At 38.1% G+C, this 22,421-nt stretch overlaps 1 protein-coding gene across 1 annotated transcript in view; it reads right to left on the reverse strand.

The window, feature by feature from the left end:
- The window catches only part of STAG1 (STAG1 cohesin complex component), a 346,896-nt gene extending 338,721 nt beyond the window's left edge, over positions 1-8,175 (reverse strand). Inside the window, exon 1 of the mRNA XM_020986100.2 lies at positions 8,086-8,175. The gene's annotated coding sequence lies outside the window, so the exon portion shown is untranslated. The remainder of the gene's footprint in view (positions 1-8,085) is intronic.
- Positions 8,176-22,421: the final 14,246 nt, after the last annotated feature.

Consider the following 22,421-nt stretch of genomic DNA (forward strand, 5'->3'; position numbering starts at 1 on the left):
CCCTGCCCACCCCCATCAGAGGATTTATGGGTAGACCTGAACCCAAAGAGGTAAAGCAGGCCCACCGAGTGGTTATAATTTGCATTCCTGGAAGGAGTACTCAAATCAGAGCACAACTCTATTGTGATACTGGAGAAACACCCCCCAAGGAGTTCCCAATATGATAAAAAAAAATACTAAGGGATAAAAGAAAAATGCAAAATTTCCAGGAAAGAATAATAAAACTGCTGCAACAACATAAAAGCCTCCAAAGTTATAAAGGATCAATTACAAGAATCTTGGGGGGAAAAAGGAGAAGAAACATGAAAAGAACAGACAATTTAGGACAAACAATGGTCAATCACTCTAAAACACCAGATTCTCTAAAGAAATAAACAACTTTCATAGTAACAAAAAAGCGGACACCCATTGAAAAATGACATAACAATGATTATAGATGTGAAGAATACTATTTTGTCATCAGAAATGATGAATATGAAGAATTCAGAAATGCCAGAGAAGAATACGAAATGATGTAGAGTGAAGTACAAAAATATATACAACTATAATAATGTAAATAAAACACTGAAAGGCAGCCAGATGCTAATTGTAATAACCACTTGGCCCAAAAAGACATGAAATATATTTCCCTCATCTCAAAAGAAGAGTGGGAAAACTATGGACATATAATATTACATTTGCCTTTAGATATAGCTCATGAGTTAGCTTTTCAAAAAATATTTTTACTTTTTATTGTCATTCTGAACTTGGCAAACATCAACTCTTTCATATGGTTTTTGAATGCTTGGATTTCTTTCTTTGAAAACTACACTTGTTCCTATCCTTTGATCATTTATTTATGGGGAACTGGCTCTTGTTCTTACATATTTGAATCAGTTTATATATCTTGTTACATATCTTGTTTAACAGACCTTTATCAAAAAACAAAGAACTTGTTCAGATTTCTTTTCCAGTGAGTGACTTCACTTCTAATTAAGTGCATTAATTTTGTTTATGCAAAAACTATTCATTTTTATGTAATCAAAATTTTCCACTTTACCTTCTGTTATCATCTCTATTTCTTGCTTGGTCATAAACTTTTCCTCTATCAAAGTTGTGAAAAGTTATCTCCTTCCTTGCTCCTCTAATCTGGCATAGTGGAGAGAATAAGGAAGACCATTTCAAATCCTGCCTCAGACATTTCCTGGGTGATCCTGGGCAAATGGATTAAAGTCTCTCAGCCTTAGTTTCCTCATCTATAAAATGGGGATAACTACACAAGAATGTGAGGATAAAGTGAGATAACATAAGCAAAACACGTTGCAAACTCAAAACAACACAAGAGTAATAGCTGTGATTATTATCTATAACGTGACTTCTAGCTCATGTATTCAGTTATGGCTTATCATAGTAGATGCTACAAAATATGGGTCTAAAGCTAATTTCTGCCACACTGCTTTCTGGTTTTCCCGAGCAATTTCTGTAGAATAGCAAATCATCACCCCAATAACTGGTGTATACAGTGTATAGTTTAACACTATGCAACTATGCTAGTTTGCTTCTCTGTATGTTAGTTACCTAATTTATCCCAGTGACCCATTATTCTATTTCTTAATCAATACCAAATTTGATTTTGATAATTACTACTTTGTAGTGTAGTTTGAGACCTGGTATTGCTAAGCCCATTCTTTCTAACTTTTTCTAAATTTCCTCTGAGATTCTTGATCTTTTGTTCCTCCAAATTTATTATTATTTTTCTGGCTTCATAAAGTAATCCTTTGGTAGTTTGATTGGTATGAGACTAAAAGTGCCAGTTAACTTAGTACTGTTATTTTTATTATACTAGCATGGCCCAACCATCACTATCTCTCCATTTGCTTAACTCTGTCATTACTTTTGAAAAATGTTTAGTAGATGTATTTATCTAAGTTCTTGTGTCTGTCTTGGTAACTGGACTTCAAATACTTCATATATTCTGTAGTTATTTTGAAATTTCTCTCTTCCCGTTGAGTTTTGGTGGTACATAGAAAAATGTTGATAATTTATGTGTATTTATCATATATATTGTTATTTTGCTGAAGTTATTGTTTTAGTTCATCTTTAGTGTTTTCTAAGACCATATCTGCACAAAGTGATGTTGTTCCTTCTACCCCATCACCTATTCCCTCAATTTTTTTTCCATGTCATGTTATACAGTACTGTAACAGTGATAATGAACACCTTTGCTTTAATCCTGATCTTACTGGAAAGGCTTCTAGTATTTCTCTGTGGTTTTATAAGATGGCATTTACCACATTACGTAAGGTTCCATTTATTTCTATGCTTTTCAGTGTTAAGAGAAATAGGTATTGTATCCTTTCATCCATTCCTACATCTATTCATATAATATGTGAATTTTTTGATCACTAATATGGCCATTCATGTTTACAGTTTTCCTAATACTGAACCAAACTCACATTCCTAGAATACAACCTAATCATAATATATAATTTGCTAATATGCTGCTCTCTTCTCTTTGCCAATATTTATTTAATATTTTCACATCAATATTTATTAATGATATTGGTCTACAATTTTCTTTTTCTGCTTTGTTTAGGCACTAACACCATATTTGTTTCACGGCATGTTAATTTTTAAAACTTTTTATTTATTACAAGGAGAGTTCAATGATGTTGGGGAGAGGGTGTTACACATCAGGAAATTCCTAATGTGTAAAAGCAAAAGGCATCAACGGTAGATAGAATAAAGATTAACATATATGGAACCCCAAAATGAAGAGCTTAAAAAAAACCATCAAAACAAAGTTAAAAAAAAAGACAGAACATTTGAGATCTCTATAAGCCAAAGCAACTTACTCTAAAGATAGTATTCTAGTGAAGAGCAGAATTAATGGTCTCTGAGAAATACATGGTGAAACAAAATGCTTGAATACAATAATTTAGAAAACATACAAAAGAATTGACCAGAAGTATAGGAAACAAAGAAAAAGTACAAATATTAGAAATCACAGATCATCAACAAAAATTCCAAGTTCATCTCACCTGGAAAAATGATCAATCTCTAGAATTTCACCAACAGCTACCAAGAACTAGCCTAGTGTATATCAAGGAAAAAGAGTCTGAATAACATAGTTATCCTCATCTACATTAAATGAAAAAGATGGACTATATTCTGAAAAAGGAAGGATATCTAGTTCTTACCTCTGATAACATCCTGCAAAGCTAATCTAAACCATCAATGAAAAAAGATTTGATTTCTTCAACCAAGGGGAAGAATTTGGAAGGCAGTGTTTCTAGTGGATAGAACACTGGGTACAAAGTCAAGATGTTCTAGGTTCAGATCCCACCTGATACTCACTACCTGTGTGACCTTTCTCCACAGCAATTAATGTTCTTGAGCACTCCCTTCCAACTCTATAGGATCTATGACCCCAGATAATTTTGAATCATTCCCACTGAAGCCAGAAGTAGGTCACCTGATACACAAATTCATCCAACTCTCTAAAAGCAGTCTGCACTTGGCTATTTCATCTGCCATGTCAAACTAAATACATCCAAAATTAAGCTAAATTATCATTCCCCAAAAACATGTCCCTCCCTCTGGCTTTATATTATTTTTCTTAACGATCCTCACCTAGTTTCCCACATTCAAGCTCTTCTTTCTTTTTCTTACTTCTCAGGTGCAATTATTTAGCAAGTCTTATCAAATTTACTTCAACAATCTCTCTCAAATCTATCCCCTACTCTCTTGTCCCACTGCAATAATCAAGTAAAGATACTGATTACATCTTGCCTGGATTATAACGTATCTTCCCACCTCCACCCTTTCCAAACTCAAAACCATCTTCCATACTACTGGCAGATAAATTACTCCTTGTGTACATTTATCCAAGAGCTCCAGTCTTTAAGGAAAAGCAGAATATAGCATAATGGATAAAGCACTGGACTTGGAACTAGGAGACCCACATTTGATAATGTGGCAAAACTTCAGTTTACGCATCTGTAAAATGGGAATAATACAAAAATTTTACTACATACATGTGTCTTATTGCTCTGGTCACCTAAATCCTCTACTTAAAAATCTTTAGTGATTCACCGGTGACCATCCAAGGGTTCCCACAGGGTGGTAGAAAGGGCACTAAAGCTAGATTTCCTGTTCAGTTTATTTCTAAGCTGAAGTGGGGGGTCATGGTGGGGGGGAAAGAAGAAGGGTTATGAGGCAAGGAGAAATGGCTCATTTAAACTCTACAGAACAGTTTCCCCTTTAGAAAAATTGCCTTTATTAACATCACAAGGTTGTTTAAAAAGTGCTTTGTAAACCTTAAATTGATATGTAAATCTGGGTTGTTATTATTATTCAAGGTCTTCCAGATATGGAGCTACTTTATCCTTCTATTTTCCTCACCCACTATTCACTTCCTGGTCATTAGTTTACATACCCACCAAACTCTGTTCCAGGAATATGCCTTGCATTTTCCCACCTCCTTAACATTAGTATGCTGTTCCCCACATCTAAAGTATTCTTCTCACTCTTTTAAAATCTAACTCTAAATACCTCCACCTCCTCTTCAAAACCTTCCTTATGTCCCCAGGTGCCAGCAGCCTTCCCCTTCCTGGAAGCTTTTCTAACACTCCACTAGGCACATCTCCAATGCACTATGTATTTTATTTCACATTAGAATTATCCACATAACCCCATCTGTTATCAACCAAAAAACCACCTGAGGCCTTCACACTAGACTATCCAATCACTACTAAAGCTTTCTCCTCTAACATATCCCACCTCCGCATCTGCTCCCCCTTCATCTGGAGCGGCCATTACATGGAAGGTCCCAGGCCATGCCAACCTTCTTTCCTCTCAGGTTCTGTTCCAGAATTCTGCACTTTATAACCTCAGCTGCTGTCTCTGGAATTTCCCTCAACAACTGGGGCTTCCTTATCCTAGAAGAGTCAACAACCCCACGAGCCTTCTCATCTTGGAATATTCTTTCACCAGCCCCCTTCTCCCCAGTGTTGAGTTCTGGCTGAGGAACGGCATTTGAGCTGCTCCTTGAAGGATGGGCTATTTTTCAACACGTGGAAAAGGGTAAAGTGTCATAGGAAATATGAAATTAGGACATAAGACAATTTAGTCCAGTTTGTAGCTGAGTATGAGACACTGGATAGTATAAGAGGAGATGGTAAAGAAAAACAAATTCTGGAGAGCTATTAACACCAGCCTAAATTTTTTAGGCAATAAGGAAACATTAAAGGATTTAGTTTGAGCTGTGCAATAATGTAAACACAGCTGTGCATTAAGAAATTGCTCCAGTAGTGGCATAGAAAATGGACTGGAAAAGGCAAAGACTAGAGGCCAGAAACTGGTTTGGAGGCTATTTAAAAGAGGAAAAAACAGATAATGAAGGCTTCAACAATGAGTTTGCAACATAATGCAAAAATGTACCTACTCAGCACTAGGCTATTTCTCAGTACACCCTTCACACATTATCTTGGTAAGTAAAGTTAGTTAACTTGGCTTATCTTGAGTTCTGAAGAACAGATAAAAGTCTTCTAATACTTTTTAATTTTTTTCACAGTAGGTATAACAGAGCCATGTTTTTGTTTTGTTTTGGGGGGGTTGACAAAGGAGAACTTGAGAAATACTTGATAACTAAACTTGATAAATAACTTGCTAACTTGATAAAACTAACAAAAGTAACTGAAATAAAACAAAGCACTGAAAAATGGGAAATGTCTAAAAGGCAAACTGATTCAAAGAGGAAACTAAGCAAAGAAATGAGGAAACTGAGGCTCTATTTGCTATTCCTATGTCAATCCAGACTGAAAACAAACTTTTTTCCCCCTTCTAAATAAGGGTATGAGACAGAAGACACGAAAAGTCATCTTTCCCCTTCAAATTGTACAATTCAGATCCCATCTTAAGGAAACTATGAAAATGCAGCAGGAACTTCAGCCCTTTTGGAATAAAATGAAAATGTTTTTAAAATTTAAACAAAAAGTTTTAAAAATACGTTCCCTTAAAACTTCTCAACAACTTTGTAACATTTTCATCAAATGTTTTCAACATTTGCTAGGCTGAGCAAAATCAAATAGCTGAGAATCTCTAGATTAAGCTATAGAAGGCACTTTAGAGATCATTTATGACAACTCCTTAGCTTGTTCAAGGTCACAAAGGTACCAACAAATGCAGAACTTCAACTCTGTTCTTTCCACTAAACTTGGGGCAAAACCTCTAAATTGTTTCAACACAATTTCTTATAAAAATGATATTTTTCCTGAGGTTCATTATTAATCTGTTAGAATTTTTCACATGCCAGACTAGATAGAAACTGTGTAATAAACTGTCATTTTTACTTTAAATCTAAGCACTGTACTATGATTAAATCTAATCATTTGTTCAGGATAGACAACACTACAAACTAATAATAATAAAAGCTGGCCTGTATTTGGCTTTCCATAGGTCAAAACACATCACTTCAGAGATCTGAGAACTTTCCACCAATGTCTTTTGAGTCTTAGGAAGTTGTCTAAGGTAAAGATGAGTTAAATTACTTTCTCATGAACAGAGTTTACAAGAATCTACCAAACAATTGGAAGCCAGGTTTTCCTACCTCCAGGAACTTTACAGGTATGTATCAGCAAAGTTCAACTCAAACATTTGTTAAGCACTTACTTCCTGCAAAATACAAAACTAAAAAGAAAACCCTTAAATTGTAAGACCTATTCAAATTGCAGGTTTGACTAATAAATCACTGAATTATACAGCAATTCACATCATATTTTTACAAGTACAACCTGAATTTGTAAAGACGCAAAGATATTTAGGAATGGGTGCTATCTACTACAGCACTCTAAAGAAAAATGTGTAAACTATTTTGAACCTTAGAACCCAAACTTTAACAGTAAACATTTTTCCTGGTTTAAACTCTCATTACCCACAAATAATAGTTCTTGTTTTATAGATGGTTGGGAGACAAGAGTCTGCTGAAAACTTGTTATCTTGAGTCCCCACAACAAAAACTCAATAAACACCCAATAAGATGTGGGCAAATTAGATTGATATAATAATCTTAATTCCTACAAATTTCCCAATCCCTTAAACAGTGAAATTATCCGTTTCGGACATCCCAACTGAGGCCTGGAGGATCTACTCTAAAAGCCGACATTGGTCCATAAGCTTTCTTACCCCAGATTATGGAGGGAAAACAACTTTTATTGATTTCGCCTCCAAGTGGGTTGGAAAACAAGCCGGGACAGCACCCCGGGCCTGGACACGTTTTTGCAACGGGACCACTTTTAGGGATGGGGAAAGAAGATAGCGGCAAAGAGTCGTTTGGAAGGTCCCCCCTTTCCTCCCGCCAAACACCCCAAGCTCCCCCCACTCCCCTTCCTGCACACGCACACACACACACGGACACACGCGCACATCTCCCCAATTTCCGCCCAGGCAAAGCCCGACCCTGCCCTACCCTACCCCACCCCACACAACAAGAGGCCTCGGACGCGGCGGACTGCAGAGACTGGACGACCCCCAGGCCCCCTCGGCCGCCGCGAGAAGGGGTCATGTGACGCCGCGGCGGCGGCGGGGAAAGCACCGCAGAAACGCAGCCTCCCCGCGCCCGCCCCCCGACACAACTCGAGGTGCACGGCCAGCGGGCTGCGTCCCGAGGGCCCGGGGCGGGGAGCAGAGCGGACCGCGGCCGGGTTCTGGCGGCGGGCCCGGGCCACTCACAAAGGCTTTGGGCTCCAGTCCCGCTCCGGCCCCCGGGCCGGGCCGGGGAGTGCGCGACAGAAGAAACATTCACGGCGGCGGAGGGAGACCAGGGAGCTCATGTTTCCGGGGTCCCCGCCGCGTCCACCAGAGAAGTCCTTGGGCGCCCCCTCTTCACTCCCCCTCCCCCCCACGGCCGCCTCCCCCTGTCATGCCGCCACCCGTACAGGCCCCGCCGCGGTCTCCCCTCCCCCGCCCGCTCCCCCGCTCTCGCTCGCTCTGCTCCCGGCCTCCATCTTGGATCGGCGCTTCCAGCCCCCGCCGCCGCTACCGCCGCCGCCGCCGCATTCCCCCTCTTTCCCGCCCCCCGCAGCCGCCGCAGCCGCCCGCTCTCACCTCGGCTGCCCATTCCGAAGCCGCCGGCCGCCGACCCGGTTTTCCCCTAAAAGTCTCCGGTGTGTTATTCCCGATGTGGGGGGGTTTTAGCGGGGTGGTCGCCGGGGGTTCGAGAGCGGGGGCCGCGCCTTCAGCGGAGCTGCAATCCTAACCCGCCATCTGGTGGCATTTTCCACACGCCAATGGCGCCGCTGCAGACCCGAGGCCCGACCGCCCTCTGCTGGCCACCCGCGCCACAGCCTCACTGCCGGGTACGGCCGAGGAAGGGGTGGGCGGGCGGAGGGGGGCCCGGAGCGCGAGTAGGGAATGGGGAGGGGGGGAGGCAGTGACAGGAGCGCATACGCATTTCCTACGTTAACAGTGCACATGCGCCCCGTCACGGCGGGAAAAGCAACCAAACACAGCGGTTCTTCTTCCCGCCCTTCCTCCCCCCTCCCCGCCTTGGGGCCTGTCGATTCTCCCAACCAATCCCTCCCACCCCCTCCTGGCGCCGAATCCCTAACTACAAGTTAAGGATATTATTGACAGTTCGTGGAGCGGATGGGGAAGGGCGGGGGGATAGGGAGGAGGGAGGAGGCTCCGGCGTCGTGACGTCACCGCGCTCATAAAATGTGGCCGGCCATTTTCGGAGATTTTTCGGTTTGCAGCGAGGGGGCTCCTTTTCCTCACCCTCCCCAGCCGCCGGTCTCCTCCCTTGCTAGCTGGCCTGCAGGCCCGGAGTGGGGGCCCCGCCTCTCTCGGTCTCCACCCCCCCCCCGGTCTGAACTGCAGAAGGAAAAAAGCAGAAATGGGGTGAAGCGGAACAAGGCGGTCCCTGCCCCCCGCGTCCCCAGTTTGCAGCCCCAAGGCCTGGAGATAGCGCCTCCCCCCCTTCCTCCCCCCCCCCCCTCTGGGGTTTGTGTAGGTGAAAAAGCCCCGGGGAAGGAAGGTAAAACTGAGGGCGAGGCTCGCGCGTCCGGGACGGCTCCTGGAGGCGCCTGGCTCTTTGGGAAGCAGATGCAGTCTGTGTGCGGGCTTCTGCATAAGGAGGCAGCAGAGGCCAGTGAGTGGAGAGATGGTTGGCCTGCAGGGCTGCGGAGACCCAGCGCGGGCCAGCTTTGTCCACGCCTTCGTTCCCACACCTAGAGCGAGCCACGCGTTAAACAAGGGTCTGTTCCGGGGGGCGTCAGTGAAATGGGAGTTAAACCCTAGCAAATCTACAAAAGCAGGGGCTCGGATGGGAAACACCCCACCCCACCCCACCCCACCCCACCCCACCGCGGTCTTTTCTCTTACCAACAAGTTGGTCCCTTCCACCTCCTCCTAGGTCACTTTAGTAAATCTGCCCTTTCCCTTCGTGGTGACCTCTGTATGGTCTCTACCACTCCCTATCCTAGCCCATCGAGCCCCCTTTTGACCTGCTTACTTCATGCTTAAAGCATCTCTAAAGCCCCACTCCTTGACTATTATTAGCTCTCGCCTCCTCCATCATCTGTTGTGTACAATACTGTGTCACCCTCAGCCTTTCTATATCTGTTCCTGGGTCAGGGCCCAAAATGTTGAAGTCGTGTAATTATCCCAATTGTACCTAGTAATAACTCTCATAATAATGCTTCAAAGATTACTAAGTACTTGCCCCTAAACAACTCCAGCAAGGCAAAATTTTTTGGCCCTGATCTGTAATTCTATCCCTTTGGGGAATCTTGGAATGGAAACTACTCCACCAGGAGTTGGCAACTTGTCTTCAACTTACAGTTTTAGAGTTTTCTGGGGGACTTCAAAGTTAAGTGATTTGTCCATGGTCACCGACACAAGCTGTCTTAGTGGCAGCGTTCAAATCCAGACCTTTCTGAGACCAGCATTCTGCCCACTATATATCATGCTGCCCATCTGCAAGTATTATCCACATTTTGCAGATGAGGAAAACTTCTCAGAGGATAAATATATATGTTTTATAGTTGTTTGGGGCTCAAAGGATATGTCCACAAAACATGCCTGCTTGTATCAAAGGACAACTTGCATAGGACTAAACATCATTCCTGCAGAATGACTGCTAAATGCTCTGGTGTGTAACCTGAGGGGCAAGTTTGTGAGATCTGGAGAGAAGACAGATCCTTTTCTTTTGACCTCCAGTTTCCAGGGAGAAGTCACATAGTTCCAGTCACTCCTTAGGTACCTAAAGGGAAAGAAAGACCAGGAAGAAGCCAATACAGAGAAGCAGGCATTTTCTATCATGTTCCTAACTCCTTCCTTCCCCTCAAACCCTTCACTTTGCTACAGTAGAGATGTCTTGTGCATTTTCTTAGTTGAAGTCTGAGACTCATTTCTTTGATCTGAGTTACCTCGGTCCAAATAGGAGAGCCAATTCACTCTGTATTGTATATATTTTCATATGTATACTTTGTCTGATTTCCATTTTGCTGTTGACTTGGATAAAGGGATATATGTGCTATGTGTGTTCTTGTGGCATTGGCATTAAGTGGGAAAGTAATCAAGCCTTTGATATGGGGCACTCTTTCCCCATTAAGGCGTAGGGATCCAAAACATAGCTTGAACATAAAAATTATTTTCCCTCTGCTAACAATAGTTAAGGAAGCACATAAAGCTAATTCTAGTGCCCCTCTCTAAGAAGAGCAAAGTGACCAACCTCTGTCCCAAACCTCTTCAGCTCCTGCCAGCAAGAATCAGTCTCCCTTAGAGAGCAAGAATCAGCCTCCCTTAGAGAAGGGTAGTGAGAAGAGATATCTATTAGTAAATGTATACTCTTGCCTCTCTGCAAGCTACATCTCAACAGACCCATATGGATATGCATAAGGTACATGGGCAATCTTATAACCCTAGGTCACCTCGAAGACTTTAAAGCACTATATGATGCCAGTTAAGTGATTTCCCCGGGTGGCACAGATAGTTGGTATCATAGCTGGATTCCTGTCTTAGTCACTTGATCTCTCAACCTCAGTTTAGGAATAATAATAGCACCTACCTCCTAATTTTGTTGTAAGAAAAGCACATTATGAGCTAAAAACACTATATAATGCAGTAGCTGACATTTACATTGTGTTTTAAAACTCACAAGGCACTTTACAGGCATTATCTTCCTTGAGCCTCACAATACCCTGATAGGTGCCATTATTATCCCTTCTTTACACATTAGGAAATTGGAGCCTAGAAGAAGGTTAATTTAATTGCCTAAGGTCGCACAGGTAGTAAGTGTCGTCAAAAACAAGATATTAAAACAGATTTTGCTTGACCCACTCCAAGTATAGCACTGTGCATCGCCATTTTATCTCTGATATTAATTCACTATGAGTTATAAAGTAAAAATATCAACATTTTATAAACCAGGAAACTGAGGCCCAGCAACATCAAGTGCCTTCCTCAGGATTATAATAGCTAATAAATTTTGGAGCCAGGATTCAAGTCCAGATCTTCCAACTCTATAACCAATCATATTTTGGACTTAGGGTCAAAAAGATATGTGGTTGGAATCCTGTTTTTCAGACACTTAATAGCTATAAGATCCTGAGCAAAGCTCTTAACCTTCAAACTATTTCCATACTTATAAAATAGGTCTAATACTAGCACCTACTTCACAAGATTTTGGGGGAAATCAAATAAGGTGTGACTTGCTCACAGTACTTACTTGGGAAACTTTCAGTTTCAATTCAGCTCAATTAACAACTGTATGCCAGGCACTGTGCTAAATGCTGAAGATGCAAATAATGAAAGTCCTTGCCCTCGGGGCTTACAATGTAATGGGAGGAGACCAAACACAAAAGGAAGCTGAAGAGGGGGAGGGTCACCAGCAAATACTGGCCTTGGGGTTATGCTGTTCCTTAAAGTCCAAATCACATGGAACTGCTAATGAAAAGTGGACAGTTATTTAAACTCATTCTCTGAGCAGTGTTATCTCCACTTCAATACTAAGTTAATGTTTAAAAAGTAATAATTAGCATTTAATAGTTCTTTAAGGTTTGCAAAACATTCCATTTGTGTTATCTCATTTTTCTCCACAACACTTGTAGCATTATAATGGAGAGAAGAGCAGCATATACACCAAAATGTGTTGCATAGAAAAATTAAGTAGAGAGATTTCATAAAGAAATTGACAAAACAAGTAACATAATTTGATATTTGATTATTTCAATGGAAAGGTTGACAGAAAAATGGGCAGGGGGGGGCAGTTCTTGGAAAATAAAGCTCAGGATTAAGAATCCTAAGAGGTCTGGAATTCATAGACTTACTTCTCAGAAGTTTCATGCTTGTATAGCATGAATATTTTCCTTAAGAAAAAAATTAGAAGGCGCTTATTTAACAACATCACACACAAGGAAAAGAAAAGAAGTTGAATATATTGTAATGGAACAAAATGTTACTTGTTGCTGGTGTAGAAATAATTTCAGAACTGGAAATCTGTAAGTATGGGACCATTGACTAGAACAAGATGAAACCATCTTGATAGAAAAAAGATGAAAAGAAGATACTGCATAAAATTGCAACAGTTTCATTCAGATCTATTCATCTGCCAAAAAATGAGAAATGAAAAAATAAAGACTGTTTTTTCATATGTATAAGGAACCACTTCAGATAAAATTTATCACCACTAGTTGTAAAACTTTAACCAAAGTAATCATCACAATGAAGAGGCCAAAAGGGGTCAGAAACATACTTAACCAACAAACACTTGATTTCCTTGTCTCTTTCCTTTCCTAAGCACATTCTACTCAGCTGCCAAGTTGATTTTCCTAAATCACATGTCACTCCACTGCTCAATAAATTCCAGTGGTTCTCTATTTCAGGATCAAATACAAATCCCTTCACAATCTAGTCTGAATTTTCCACGTTTAGTATATGTTACTCCTCTTTACATAATCCATGCTCCGTTCAAACTTGCTGTTCCTTACTACATCTCTCAACTCCATACCTTTGGCTTTGACAGCAAACTGACTGCCTACGAAACGGAATGCACTCCCTTCTTCCACCTCTAGGAACCCCTAGTTTCCTTCAAAGTTCAACTCCAGTGATACCTCTATGGGAACTTTCCTGACCATTCCAGCTACTAGTACCCCCCCCAACACACACACACACAATAGCCCTGTATGAATATTGTGTGTATTTCATATTAACTTATTTATGCAATATTCTCTCCCAGCCCTTTTAAAAATTATTGTTGAGAGCAGAAACTTTCATTTTTTTCTTTGTATGCTTGGTTGCTTCCTTGCCAAGGCCAACACCAGTCTAGAATACAAAATCATTTATAAAACACCTTAGAGAAGGATGGTAGAAATGATAAGTAGTATTATATAATTTAAAAAAGCAAAAAAGTAGTGAAGATGAAAATAAGTCTATAGAAAGCTCAGCATGAGGTCTATACATTCAAAGCTAAAACTGATAAGAGAAAAATAGAAAAAATGAAAACAACTGTTTTCTACAAAAATCAGTTTTTCTCACTAATGAGAATAAAAATCATTTCATTTGAATTTAAGATAAGTCCACAGTATGCAAAATGAAAAAGCAAAAATGTCACTTAAATGAAGTTGAGAAGGAAATTGAATTCAATTATTATAATTAATAATTATGAACTCATACAACTGCTTTCTCAAATGAAGTACACAGAGGAAATTTTTTTTGTGGGAAATATCACCTTAAAGGATTTGAGGGATTGTTTTACAAAGTAACTCCTAGATAACAAAAGAAAACTTGGGGACAAATTCCCTCCTTTTACCCCTGAGGAAGGCACTTGATGTTGCTGAGCCTCAGTGTCCTGGTTTATAAAATATTGATATTTTTACTTCATAACTCATAGTGAATTAGTATCAGAGATAAAATGGCGATGTACAGTGCTATACTTGGAGTGGGTCAAGCAAAATCTGTTCAAATCTTGTTTCTGACAACACTTTTTACCTGTGTGACCTTAGGCAATTAAATTAACCTTTCTAGGCTTCAATTATTATTATTAAAGCTTTACAAGAATAATCTAAAGACATCTTTAATGAAAGTTGGGAAGGAAACAAGCAAGCTTTCACAAATGACTTTTCTACAGCTTGCCACATCTTTATGGTCATACTATTGACTGAAAAGTTCAAAGAATGCAAGATTCTAATTTGTTTATTTTCTGTTGATTATATAAAAGCTTTTAATTTGGTAGAACAAGCTGCAGCCTTCAAGGCTTCCTTCCCACAAGGTGTGTCTCATGCATATATGTGTAAGATTATACTAGATATCTTGATAAATGCAACCACAGAGATGGCTTCTTTAAGTCAGGCAAGGAATAAAATAGATGTATGTTTACCAAAACTATTTGTCATTAGCATGGAAGATATCATGTGCGAGTTTTAAATGGAAGATGGGGAGGTCTTGTAGACATTATTGTCAATAGTATCAAGCCCCATAACATTAGAATAAGTCTTAGTAAAAGCCACAGTAACTCAAAGAGCAGCCTAACAATCTGTACAGGAAAAACAAAACAGTTGAAAAATACCTATTGTAGGAGCAGCTAGGTGGCACAGTGGATAGAGCACCCGCACTGAAGTCAGAAGGACCTGAGTTCACATGTGACCTCAGACCAAACATTTGACACTAGCTGTGTGACTCTGGGCAAGTCACTTAATCCCAATTGCCTAAAAAAAAAAACCTGTTGACAAAACTACAATAAGCAATTGGATAGCCAATTCATCTACTCTGTCAAGTAAATTAATTCACCAGTATTAACAATGCTTTAGGTCAGATACTGTAAATAGATGATGAGTTGGTCCAGAATTCATGTCAGAATTTCTGACATGTCATAAAGCGAAGTATGGCATATTCTCAAGAAATTGTATAATGAGAATATTTCCACAGCAAGAGAGAGAGGGATAACAGATAACTCATGTATCCAGGAAATATTAAACAACATAGAAGAAAACCTTCAGCACATGGAGTAGATCCCCTATGTAAGATCTGTTCCAATGGAGAGAGTATCCATAACAATGACATCACACATTCTTTAAAATAATGGAAGTATTGGAGTATTGTTACTATTAGAAAAGAAGACTCGGAGATAAAATAAGAGCTACTTTGGAAGAAGTTGTTTACTCACCATTTTTTTCCACTGAGAAATTTGATCACAACTACAGAATTGTGCTTTATGACGGGATAGGCTGTTTCATTTTCCTCTCAGGAGAATATCTTATCAAATATCTTCTAGGAGTCTAGTATATTCAAAGTACAATTCATCTCTCTTTTCTTCTTAGGTAATATCAGAGTCTTCAGCAGAGCTTATTGAAGTCCCACTTTAAGAAATGAAAAAAATCAGTGGAATTTAAAATTCTCTATTTTAAGTTAATCATGTGATTGTGAAAATTACACTGCAAAAAATCATCTGTGAATATTCTCCTGTCATTTTTTCGTCCTAGATACTCATAATTGATATGATAGATCATTCTCATAAAGATTTCATGGGAATTAGAAAGTAAGCATAGGGTTTAGCAGTTGCTGATACACTCCCATTTACCTTGAAGGGGAGGGGAGTGGAGTATTAGTAAGATCTATAACTTTTTCAAGTCAGATTATATTTTGAAAATCAATCCCTACAAATAAAGGATAGAGGGGATCACAGGTGATAAAATGGACAGTTTTAATTACATAAAATTAAAACTTGTTCCCCAAAATAAAATCAATGAAGTTACAATTAGAAGGGAAACAGGTAACTGGGAGTAAATTTTTGCAGCAAATTTCCTTTAATAAAAAGTTTGTTAACTAAAATATATCAGGAACTGATTCAAATTTACAAGAACAAAAGACATTCCTCAATAAAGAAATGGTCAAAGGATATAAATAAGCAGATTTCAAAGAAAGAAATCCAAGCAATAAGTAAGTATATGAAAAAATGTTCCAATTGCTCCATAATTAATGAAATGCAAATTAAAACAACTTTGAGATTCCACCCCATATCCATCAAATTGGCAAAGATGACAAAAAAGGAAAATGACAGTTATTGGAGGGGTGAGTTATGAATTTGTCCAGCCATTCTGGAAAGCAGTTTAGAATTATATCCCAAAAGTCACTAAACTATATGTACCTTTTTACCAAGCTGACCTACTATTAAACTTGTACCCCAAAAGATCAAAGAAAGAGGAAAAGTATCTATATCTGGAAAAGGATTTATAGCAACTCTTTTCATTATAGCAAAGAACTGAAAAATAAGGAATAAAGAATCTATTGGGGAATGGCTGAACAAGTTATAGCATATTAATATAATGGAATATTATTGCTATTTAAGAAGTTATGAAAGGGACTGTTTCAGAGAAACCTGGGATAGACTTGTATGAAATGATTCCAAGGGAAGTGAGCAGGACTAGGAGAATAATTTATATAATAATAACAGTATTGTAAAAAAACATTTTTGAAAGATTTAAGAACTCTGATAATATAATGACCAACCATAATTCCAAATGACTGAAGATGAAGCTTGCTGCTCATCTCTTGACAGAGAGATGATGGACTCAAGATGTTTAGTAGGCATATCTTTTATATGTGGCCAGTGTGGAAATTTGCTTCTCATGACTTTGCAATTTGTTGAGAAGGATGGGGGAGGAGGAAGTGGGCAGGAAAAGAGGCTTAGGAATCAGGTTGCTTCTCAAAAAAAGGAAGATAAAGAAAATACCTTTTAAATGCACAGAAGATAATAGAAGGCCAGAAAGAATCACAGACAAGTAGGACAGTTTTGAAAGTTACACATTAAATTTATTATATCCCTTAAAGGAAAATCAAGTTCTGTGAAAGATATTTGCAGTTTTGTGTATGATCTACTTTTTCTGTTCTGTATATTACTGATACATATATATTGCTTTTTGGTGAGGCAATTGGGGTTAAGTGACTTACCCAGGGTCACACAGCTAGTAAGTGTCAACTGTCTGATTTGAACTCAGGTCCTCCTGACTCCAAGGCAGGAATCACTATCCACTGCACCACCTAGCTGCCCCATATATTTTATTACTATATATCCTCTTCTAATGTATATTAAAATGCTCATTTTATTTGGTATTAAATTCAGAATAAATTTTTTAAAAGATCAAACCCCTTCAGTGCTTTCAAAATTTTGCTGCCTCTTATGTAATGAGTCTTCTCTAGTCTTCTGTAGATTATCCTGTTCATGGAGAATATTGTACTGATTGCATCAAGTCCCAGTACATTTTTCTGGGGCTCCTAAATGAGAGGCAAAATCATTTTTAAGAATTTGTCCTAACTATAAAAAAAATCCCAGGAAAAAATAAGTGGAAGTCTACCTATTGTCTAGACTCCAGACTGTATTGAATGGACAACACATAGAGCTTATTGATCAGCATAGATCTCCATATAAATATACATATATGTGTATTTATATACATATATGTAGATAGAAGATATATAGAGTACATGTAGATATATGTGTATATATGTATATATAATATGCATTTATTTATTAAGCACCTACTATGTTCTAGGTCAGGGGTGGGGAACTGTGGCCTCAAGGCTACATGTGGCTTTCTACGTCCTTGAGTGCAGCCTTTTGGCTGAGTCCAAGTTTTCCAGAACTTATTAAGAGGATTTGTTCTGTGAAGTTTGGATTCAGTCAAAGGACCTCATTTGAGGACCTAGAGGGCCACATGTGGCCTCAAGGCTGCAGGTTTGCCACTTCTGTTCTAGGTGCTCAGGATATAAATATAAAAGAATGAAACACTTCCTACTTTCAAGGAGCTTACATTCTAATGAGTGTGTGTATGTGTGTGTGTGTGTGTGTGTGTGTTTGTGTATGTGTGTGTGTGTATGTCTTGGATAGGCCCTGCAAATGGACATTGAGTTGGGTAAAAAACTGAACAGGAGGAGAGCAGGATGGATTACCTTTGGGAAACTGTAAAATTCTTTTAATGACCTGAAGCTTCTCCCTGAAACAAAAGTCCATATTTTTCATTCTAATATCTTCTAGTGGTAATGAATGGCTTTGAGCCATGGAACAGTACAGTCCACAAAGAATTAAAACCGAGGAACACACAAATGGCAATAGAGAGGGCAAAGAGATGGGCTCAATATATGGCAACATTGAGGGGTAACTAATGAATACCTTTGTGCCTACATTGGTAACCTTGTCTAGGAAAGGCAAGGAAAGACTCCAGCACACTAAGTAGACCCCCCTGCAGGTGATTTATTTTTAAAAAAACCATGCACAAGCTTCAAATAGAATTATTGCAATTTGTATTATTGAAGGTACATAGCTACCTATAAAACTAGGAACATAAATAAAATAATAGCTATAAAAATATTAATTGCCAAGTTGACAAAACAAGAAATAGGCAACTTAAACTAAATTCAGAATAGCAACTGAATGGATCATAATTCAGCTATCATCTAGGAAGACACCAGGAACAAATTTTTCACACAAAAAAAATTCAAAAAATTTTTAAATAATCTCTATGCTACATATATTGTTTTTAGAAATAGGGGCAAATATTATCCTCAAGGGCAGCTAGGTTGCTCAGTAGATAGAGTGCTGGGCCTAGAATGAGAAAGACCTGAATTCAAATCTGACCTCAGTCACTTCCTAGCTATGTGACCCTGGGCAAGTCACTTAACCCTGTTTGCCTTAGTTTCCTCATTTGTAAAATGAGCTGGAGAAGGAAATGGCAAACCACTCCAGTATCTTTGCCAAGAAAAACCCAAATGGGATCGCAAAAAGTTGAATACTGACCAATAACACTATCCTCAAACCAGGGAAAGTCAAGGAGAAAAAAGAGATTATAGAACATCATTAATATTGGGGCAAAAATATTCAACAAAATATTGGCGAATTAGATATAGCAATATATAGAAGTTATTCATGATGACCATATTGGATTTATACTGTAAATGTAAGCTTATTCAATATTAGGAAAATAATTAGGATAATAAAAATAACAATAAAAATATAATTATATCAATAGATACAGGAAAAGCTTCTGAGAAAAAAAATATTAAGAAACGTTAAAAATAATAGAAATGGAAAGGTTTGCCCTTAACATAAAAAAGCATTTAGCTGAATCTAATAAGTGATATTATTTAAAATCATTAAATATGAAATTTTCCTATCTTTCTGGGGAGGGCTACATTCAGAAATTAATGTAATACAGAAACAACTTTTTAAACAGTTTTCCCACTAAGAGCAAGATTTCTACTCTCTATACTGTTACTTGCTATAGTTCTAGAAATACTAACTATAGCAATGAGAAGAAAAAGAAATGAGAATGTAAAAAGGGCCATCCCGTAGAACATGTACAAAACTTACCTTCCTACTTCTGGTCATGTGGTTCATACAGATATATTGAAATAATTAGTTGGACCTTTAAAAACATTTCTGGCTCACTTTTTTATTCAATTCTTTAGGCAGTATCATATAACACCAAGAATCCAGTGAAGATGGAGAAGACTTGACCTTCCTCCACCCCTATGCCAATACAGCAGGGTAACTCAATTAAGTGAATTTGTGCATTGGCCCTTGGCTGCCTTTTTCACTGTTTTGTTTCTTTTGTTATTATTATTATTATTATTATTATTATTATTTAGGCAATTGGGGTTAAGTGACTTGCCCAGGGTCACACAGCTAGTAAGTGTCAAGTGTTTGGTCTGAGACCGGATTTGAACTCAGGTACTCTTGACTTCAGGGCCGGTGCTCTATCCACTGCGCCACCTAGCTGCCCCCACTGTTTTATTTCCTAAATATATGACTGAACATCACTCTCTAGATAGACATGTCCAGACTTAGAGGGAGCATTCAGTCTAAGAGGTCCAGAGATCATTAGGTTCATTAGTGTAGAGCTGATTGACAGCTAATTAGGGTTTTTCATCAGAGAAGATGACTACCTGTGGGAGAATAATACCTATGTTTAGATGAGGCTTAAGAATCAGCTTCCCTAAAGAGTGCAATTCTAAATTAAGATACTAAATACTGTTTTAAATATTTCAATGCACACTATAAGTCTTTTGTATCTTTTGGGATTTCTCGTGTGTGTAAGAAATAAATACTTGTCTCATACATGATTCATTTTGCACATTAAGTATCTTTTCATATTTCGTGCTTTGGGGAAACCTAGACATGAATCCAAAATTAATTTTTAACTAATTTATCTCCAGAGCACCGTGGTTAGGATTGAATAAATCAAGTAATATGAGAAAAGTACCTCTCAGCCTCCCCAATACTGAATCTGTTTAGGCATCCAGAGCAAAGGAACCCCTTAGGGGGAAGAATTTGTTGTAGTTCCCCATCCCTTGGACCTAACAATGTTTCTTAATATTAGGAAAAAATAAGCATTGGTAATGAAGAGGCTAAACTATCTCCTTTTGCAGATAACTTGAAAATTTAGAATATAACAGAGGATCAAACACAAAATTCAACAGAATAACAGTATGTAAAATCCATTAACATTTCTATTATAATTATTAAAAATAAGGGGGAAATTTTAGAACAATAATTATTTGAAATCATGACAAATGCCACTTGAAATGATGAAAATGTGTTCAGAATTTTAAAATTTGTGTGCACACAAGACTTACATAAAAATAACTCTGAAACAGTTTTTATAGAAATAAAGGAAGAAGCAAATATTTTGAGAAATATTCACTATTCATGACTGTCATGCAACATGATAAAGATGTTAACCAATGAAATCTATATACTTAAAACTTTGCCAATCAAAAATTTTTTTAAATTCTTCAGAGATTTAGATAAAATACTTACAGTTCATATGGAAGTATAAAAGTTCCAGGCTATCAAAGGAAATTGTTAAAAAAAAAAAAAAGAATAAGGAGGAAAATAGATTAATACTGCAGATTTCAAATTATAAAACAGAACTATCAAAATGATCTGGTACAGATTGAAAAGGAGAACAGTGGGATAGATAAGCAAGATCTAGAATAGAATACTTTGCATTTGAATAAAAATTGACCTACTAAAGCAAAGAGTAGGATTTTTAAATGCATGAAAAAGCATTTATTAGAAGAATAGTAAAATTGATAGACCATTAGCTAATTGAGGGAGAAGAAAGCTAAGTTAATCCAAAGTAGAAATGAGGAGAAAATCACAGTTAATGAGATGAATTATGTATATTATTCAATAAACCCCAAAATGGAAAACACTGGGAAGATTATTTAACAGTATTTCAATGAATCCATGATTTAATACAAGTGGGTATTCTCTCAAATGCTATAGATTTCAAATCATCCAAGATTTCTCATCCTGTGTAATACTTGTTCATGTCCTACTGGAAATTTTTCACAGGGATCCCACCCATCATACTGACTTATTTTAGGTCCCTTAATAGTATATGGGAACCAATGTAGTAGATGGGTTATCTGTTATAATGATTCTGACTCTTACTACTGGTGTGGGCTTTAGGTAAGTTTCTTAATTTTCTTTGGGCCTCATTTTCCTCTACTGTAAAATAAGTCATTTGAATTAGATGGCCTCTGAGATACTTTCTAACTCTAGATTTTTTACTTGTTGTTCTAGTCATATATCTCTTTGATACTCCACTTCTTGCCTGCAGTTCACCCACCCCACCTTCACCTCATTCTTTCCTCTATTGATCCTTACCTGACTTATAATTGGAATTCTTTGAAGATTGTGGTATTCCATGAGTTGAAGACATAAAGTATTATCAGGACTGGTGAGACTGTTGGTTTATAGAACTGTCAGTGAAGAAGCGCCTTCAACTAATAAAATCAGCAACACTTCTGCAACCTATTGTCTTAAATGGTTATGTAGGGTGTGAAGTAACTTTCCAAAGACCACGCAATTAATATATGTCAATGACATGACTCATTATTTTAATAAAGATTTTGAAGAGATGACAAAAGAGATATACTGGTTGGTAGTTGCTGATATCTTTATGATTACCTTTTAAAAATTATAATATTTATAATTATATAATATAACATTATAATGATAATATAAAAACTATAGTATCTTCAGTAGCTTCCCCTATTTTGTTTATCTTGAAAATTAGCTTCAGAGTTGGACTTCTTCTGTTTATACCTGGTCTGGGACAACAGCTTTTTCCCATTTTTGTTTTCTGTACTGCCTATCTGTTTCCTCAGGTAGCACATCAAGGGGTGTGATGTTAATGTGGGGGTTCTACTATCATTGATAGAGAAAACAATTTGTTCTCAAGATCTTGAAAGAACAGATAGGAAATCATAAAAGATAAGAGTCAACTTCAATTACATAAAATTTTAAAGTTTTTGCATGAATAAAAATCAATGCATCTAGAAGAGGATGAAGTGTGAAGTAGGAAAAATATGCATCAAATGTCTCTGATATCTGAAATAAATAGAATTGACATGAACATATAGGACCAAAAGGTATTCTC

Source organism: Phascolarctos cinereus, unplaced genomic scaffold (assembly GCF_003287225.1).
Source record: "Phascolarctos cinereus isolate Bilbo 61053 unplaced genomic scaffold, phaCin_HiC Scaffold_726;HRSCAF=1367, whole genome shotgun sequence".
Taxonomy (NCBI): Eukaryota; Metazoa; Chordata; class Mammalia; order Diprotodontia; family Phascolarctidae; genus Phascolarctos; species Phascolarctos cinereus.